Below are 6,376 nucleotides of genomic sequence, written 5' to 3'. Positions count from 1 at the left end.
TATCCCGTCTGTTGCAGGAGGAGTAGGGGAGACAGGGTGGGAAGCAGGAACACTGAGATGAGATGGGGAAGAGCCAGTTCTAGACCCTCCTTTGCGCTCCATGCCTTCCAGAGCACCCATATACTAGAAACGAACTAGTCATTGCCAACAGTGTCCAGAAGCCATTTAGTTTAATCCTTTATTTATATTTTTTCTGACCTTTAGGGAATAATCTCACCCTATTTTATTTTACTATTTTGATATTTATAGGATCCTTTAAAGTAATCTTGAACATTAGAAAATACAGTGAAGGTAAACTTAAGTATTATAATTTAACTCCCTGGGGAATAGTCATTCTTTAACTTCTCAATACACTATTTGATTATCCTTATCAGGTCATTTAAAATTTGTTCTGCCGCGTCACGTTTGTGTCATTAGGTGGCAGAGAGAAGAGAGACTTGTCTACGCTCGGCGTTCTGGCCTGTGGACGTCTGGATGATTGATAGTCTGACACTTGACAGAAAAGGACTTCCCTGGTGGTGCAGTGGTTAAGAATCCGCCTGCCAATACAGGAGACACGGGTTCGAGCCCTGGTCCGGGAAGATGCCATATGCCACAGAGCAACTAAGCCCGTGCGCCACAACTACTGAAGCCTGCGCGCCCTAGATCCTGTGCTCCACAACAAGAGAAGCCACCATATTGAAAAGGCTGCACCACAATGAAGAGTAACCCCTGCTCGCCACAACTTGAGAAAGCCCGTGCGCAGCAACAAAGACCCAATGCAGCCAAAACTAAAATAAATAAATAAATTTATAAAATAAATAAATAAATAAAATTTGTTTATCTATTTTCACTTTGGAAACAGAAAGTGCTGTCTTTAGAAAGGAGCAGATACCAGTCTATGTGCCAAACCTGGGTACGTGCCTTCTCTTTGATAGCTGGCCTTAAACAGGCCCTTTTCATACTTCAGAACAGATTGCCATGGTGATCTCGATAAAGACCTAACCCTAGTCAGATAGGAAATACTGAACTCTGCATTTTGAACCATTCAGGTGGCTTAGGAGATGCTCAATCAACTATCTCCAAAGAAAATCCATGGAAACCACTCACATGATGTTGCCATTTTGTTTCCAAGATTATTGTCTCCATCTGAAGATTCTTCTATGTTCTCGGGCCAAACCTAAGTCATAATAGGCTGAGGGCCAGACCCAGAGAAGAGGTGGGCTGAGGAAAAGAAAAAAGGAGCAACGTCAAACAGAAATGGGGAAGTGCGTTCCTGATCGTGGGTCTCTAGCGGCTCATTGGCTTTAGGGGTTGCCAAGCCAGGGACCTCACTCTTCAGATTTGTCAAAGTGACAGGGGACCTGGGCTGGTCCTGGAAGAAGTCTCTTCATCCACAGCCATCATAGCCGACAGCTCCTTCAAAATTAAAGAGTCTTAGGAAGAGTAGCAATTCATAAGGAGAAGCATGAATGAATTTCTTTATGTTCTACTAAAAAAAAAAAAAAAAAAAGAAAGACAACTGCCCTTATATTGACTGTCTTTTCTTATGAGTCTTCATTAGTTTGATAATTAAAGGTAACTTTTTAAAATTTAAGAACTAGTATTGAAAATGAGCTTAAACACAAACCCTATTCATCACTTTATTGTGATCAATAAGTACTTCATGAATTTGTCATTACAAGAGTGAGAGTTTCCAGCTTTTTAAACTAATCTTTTTGCCATGTTCACAAATCTTGAGTTAAAGGATCCTCTAAGTATTATAAGATAGAGATGTCTTCATTTATTTTATGGTCCCTACCATTGGGCTTCAAAGTTTTGATCACAAATAAAGAGTACCCTAAACAAAATTCTGAGTTAATGAGGTTTCTTTCCACTGGGTGTGTTACACGTTGCAGACACTCCTGTTGTCACGATGCTGGTGGCCTTGGACTTGGGGACAACCAACCACACACTCAATGACACTCCTTACTGCAGCCCTGGTTTGCTCTTCAGAGACATCACAAAGGCATGGTACCCTCCCCTTCGCACTCCTCCCCACGCCAACCCAAAAGAGGAACCAAAAGAGTTCTTGGTAGAAAAGAGACAGACCAGAGAGAGGATGCACAGTCCTGAATACCCTCATACACATACCTGTGTGTGCTGTACAGTGACTGGCCTGAATTCACAGTCCTAAAGACAAGATATCTGTTCCATCTCTTGGATACTCAAAACCGAGCAGTAAATATATTTTGCAAACAGGGATACCTGCCATTTCACCAAACTACAATAATAGCTGACATTCACTAAGCTTTTCCTGTGTGCCCAGCACTGTTCAAAGTATGCTCTATGTGTCTCCAGAGAGGTTAAATAATTTGCCTAAACTGACACAACTAATAAGTGGTCTAGCTGTGATGTGAACATGAGCAGTGTTGCTCTAGAACCAGATGATTTTAATCTTTACACCAGTCTCCCTCCCTTAACTTCTCTTTACCTTGAATGTCTTCAAAATAACGACAGTACAACCTTATGATAAGGATGTTGTGAGGATCCAAATAAATAAATAAGAAAAACACTTGATACAGTGTCTAGTTCAGGGGAAAAGCTCAATGAGTGTGAGTTGGTAGGAATAGTGGATAACTTGCCCAAAGTCACAGGAGTGAATGGCTGAACTAGGACTCCAATCAGGGACCCTGCTCCCAGGGTCCACCCTTAACACTACTGGTCGTGCCACTCTGAGTCAGTGATGTCACAGGTAAAGTGCCCAGAACCAGGGCTGGCACAGAACAAACACTCAGGAAATGCGAGTCACACTCCTGTCTCACGTCTCCCTCCTTCTTGCTGAGGGATGAACCAAGGCACAGAAACACTCTTGTTTAAGGTAATGACCAACGTTGAAAAGAGAAGCTGATTCAAATTCCACCTCATACTTCCTTTCTCACGCTTACAAACGAGACCAAAAGTACAGTCTGTAAAACAGAAGGCACAATTTTTAAAAAATATATTGTGTATTTGGCTTCCTCTTTTACTTCCCTATTATCATCTTGCCCCATTGCATTAAAACTACCAGACGGAACGGATCCCTCGTCAGTCATGATGTATCATCTGCCTCGTGTCAAAGAGGATGCTGAGATTAATCACATGCTCACAGTCCGCTTATGTGAGGCACACGGCACATTTCATTGTGCAATGAACAACAGTCATTCATGCTGTAAGCATGAACATTCAAGTTTCAGTTTTGAAGGAAGTTAGCAACCACCCAATATGTCTTTAGCAATATAATAGCGCACTTCTAGATTTTTCTCCTTAAGAAATCTTGTACTCTAGATATTATAGAAGACAATCTTCCAACTTTGTCCTCTGATTTTTTCCCTGTGATGGAGTCACCTTTAAAATCACGAGGTGATCACTCTGGGCTTCTTGGCTTATCTAGACTGCAAATCAAACCTTAAATATAGTAGTCTTTAATAGCAAAAGAAGTCAGTTTGGCTAAACGCTTTAAGCAATAAGTCAACTCAATCAAAAACATCAATTAAGCCAGATATTTATTTGAATCTATTTGTTGTTAGATTAACAAGAATGAGTTTATCAGGCTTCCCTGGTGGTGCAGTGGTTAAGAATCTGCCTGCCAATTAAGGGGACATGGGTTCGAGCCCCGGTCCAGGAAGATCCCACATGCCGCGGAGCAACTAAGCCCATGCGCCACAACTACTGAGCCTGCGCTCTAGGGCCCACAAGCCACAACTACTGAGCCCACGTGCCACAGCTACTGAAGCCCACGCGCCTAGAGCCCGTGCTCTGCAACAAGAGAAGCCACCGCAATGAGAAGCCTGCGCACCGCAACAAAGAGTAGCCCCCGCTCACCGCAACTAGAGAAAAGCCCGCATGTAGCAACAAAGACCCAACACAGCCAAAAATTAAAAAAATAAAATAAATGAAAAAAAAGAATGAGTTTATCAGTCAAAATAGCTGATCCACATGTAAACTCAAAAATTGTTTGAAAAAGATAATTTCATTCACTGCAAATATCCCTTCATAAGTTGTTGACATATTTTCAGGATAAATATGGGTTTTGCTACAATGTACATTTTAAGCATCATTAAAAGGCATGAAGTTGACTCTGCTCAGTTTCAGGAATAAAATTTTATTTTATAAAGTATTAATTTTCGAAAGAAAACCAGATTTACCATTTGAGTTATTCATGGAACCTGATTATCCAGACTACATTTCATTTGATCAGTCTAACCTTTAGATTCTGTTGAAAGCAATGATAATTGACAGATAATTTTTTAGCCAGGAGACCATATTAGACTGAACCCAGTACTGTTCAAGGTCACAGGATGTTCTAAAGGGAAAATAGTAATGACTGATTTAATTATTAAGAGTAGAATTAAAATAAGTCAGACAGAGAAAGACAAATGCTGTGTGATATCACTTATATATGGAATCTAAAAATATACAACAAACTAGTGAATAAAACAAAAAAGAAGCAGAAAAAAAAAAGAGTAGAACTAACCAAAGTTGGTACTTCCCCTTCTTACTCTTTAACAAAGTATACAGGTATGTCAGTTCTTAAACACTAAAAATGTTACACATACGGTCATACACAAAATTACATTTGTCAAGAGAAAGAAATCTAACTTCCACAAACTTACAAAAGATCTTCCAAATTTGCACAACTCAAGTTCAACATCAACTTGCTATGCACTCACAGATTGCCTAGCTGAAACCATTCAAAACAAAGTATTTTCATTATGCTCCTGTGGTATAGTAGGTCAGGCGGCATTTTTTGTAGGGTGCAGAGCAATGCTCTTCTTATCTGTGCTTTATTTAAATATAATATTCTCATAGATGCTTTGATTAAAGTACGGCATGCCACTGAAGACCACTGGTCAGTCCTTGGCACGAAGAACCATTTAGAGACTTGGTCCAGGTTCCTTTCCCCTAATCTCACCAACCTTAGTCCTGGCTGCCAACTGGCCTATTTTTTTTTTTTTTTCTCCAGCTGCACCATGGAGCTTTTCCAGGGTCCAGAGCCTGCTAGAAAAGTCGGGTTCGGTTACATTTTTAATTCTCTGCAGTCAAGAACACGTCCCTTGAAAGAAGGTGTGCCCTAGATTATAGAGCTAACCCTAAATCACACTCTGGGGGAAAATTCTCCTCTTTAGGAGCCAATCTTTGCATTACTTAGTCTTGTAAGGAGTCTGATCTTTTTGGACAGAACAGAGGAAATGCTTTTCGTGCTGAAAATGGGATCTTTGCTTTATTTGTTATTTTCCTCACAAAACCTTTGCTACCTGTCTCCCCCTTCCCTAGGAATAGCCTAAGATATTAAATATGTACTTGTCACAGTGCACACTAATCACAGAAAGATGTTCCAAATCTCCTTTGCAAATGTCTAAATTCTCAAAAATTTTGACAGAACATATTTCCCTTACAATATGCAGTATAGTGAAAATTGTAATTTACTAACCTCAGGGACATATTAAGAGCTATTGCAACCAACAAAGACTTACTGTATATGTATAGCACAGGGAACTATACTCAATATCTTGTAATAACCTATAATGGAAAAGAATCTGAAAAGGAATATATATATACATCTGAATCACTTTGCTATACCCCTGAAACTAACACAACATTGTAAACCAACTATACTTCAATAAAAATTTAAATTAAAAAAATAAATAAAATTAAGACAACATAAAAAAAGAGCTATTGCAATCTCAATTTTGAGAAAAGAATAATAAAGAAGATTAAAGCCAATACAGGCTGAGATGTTGGGTTGTTGGTTATTCACTAGCTAAGAGTTAATTTTCTCTGATACTTGGGCATGGGCAGAAAGATGAATCACTGCTTTTCACGTGCTTTCCGTCAAAACAGTAAACTTTATTTTTTTTTAAAGTTTTAAAAATTATGTATTTATTTATTTTTGGCTGTGCTGGGTCTTCGTTGCTGTACATGGGCTTTCTCTAGTTGCGGCGAGCGGGGGCTACTCTTCGTTGCAGTGAACGGGTTTCTCATGACGGTGGCTTATCTTGTTGCAGAGCACAGGCTCTAGGCACATGGGCTCAGTAATTGTGGCACGTGGGCTCAGTAGTTGTGGCTCGCAGGCTCTAGAGCGCAGGCTCAGTAGTTGTGGCACGAGGGCTTAGTTGCTCCGTGGCATGTGAGATCTTCCTGGATCAGGGCTCAAACCTGTGTCCCCTGCATTGGCAGGCAGATTCTTAATCACTGCGCTGCCAGGGAAGTCCCCACATATACTGTTCTGAATCTTGCTTTTTTTTTTTTACTTATTAACTTAAAACTCATTTCACAGTAGATGTGTATGTAGAGGACCTCATATATTTAAAACTTTGATTTCCATGATTGATAAGGATATAGTACAAATTATATAAACTGTCTTCCCGCTGAAAGG

The 6,376-nt window shown here is 39.9% G+C and overlaps 1 non-coding gene across 1 annotated transcript; it reads left to right on the top strand.

Annotated features, from left to right (window-relative positions):
* The first annotated feature begins 360 nt into the window (after positions 1 to 360).
* Positions 361 to 494, top strand: LOC132426361 (small nucleolar RNA SNORA17). The gene has a single exon (XR_009519658.1). It is a non-coding gene; the product is annotated as a small nucleolar RNA SNORA17 (small nucleolar RNA).
* Positions 495 to 6,376: the final 5,882 nt, after the last annotated feature.

The sequence above is a fragment of the Delphinus delphis genome, chromosome 5 (genome assembly GCF_949987515.2).
Source record: "Delphinus delphis chromosome 5, mDelDel1.2, whole genome shotgun sequence".
In the NCBI taxonomy this organism is placed as follows: domain Eukaryota; kingdom Metazoa; phylum Chordata; class Mammalia; order Artiodactyla; family Delphinidae; genus Delphinus; species Delphinus delphis.
This window is presented reverse-complemented; position numbering and strand designations above follow the sequence as displayed.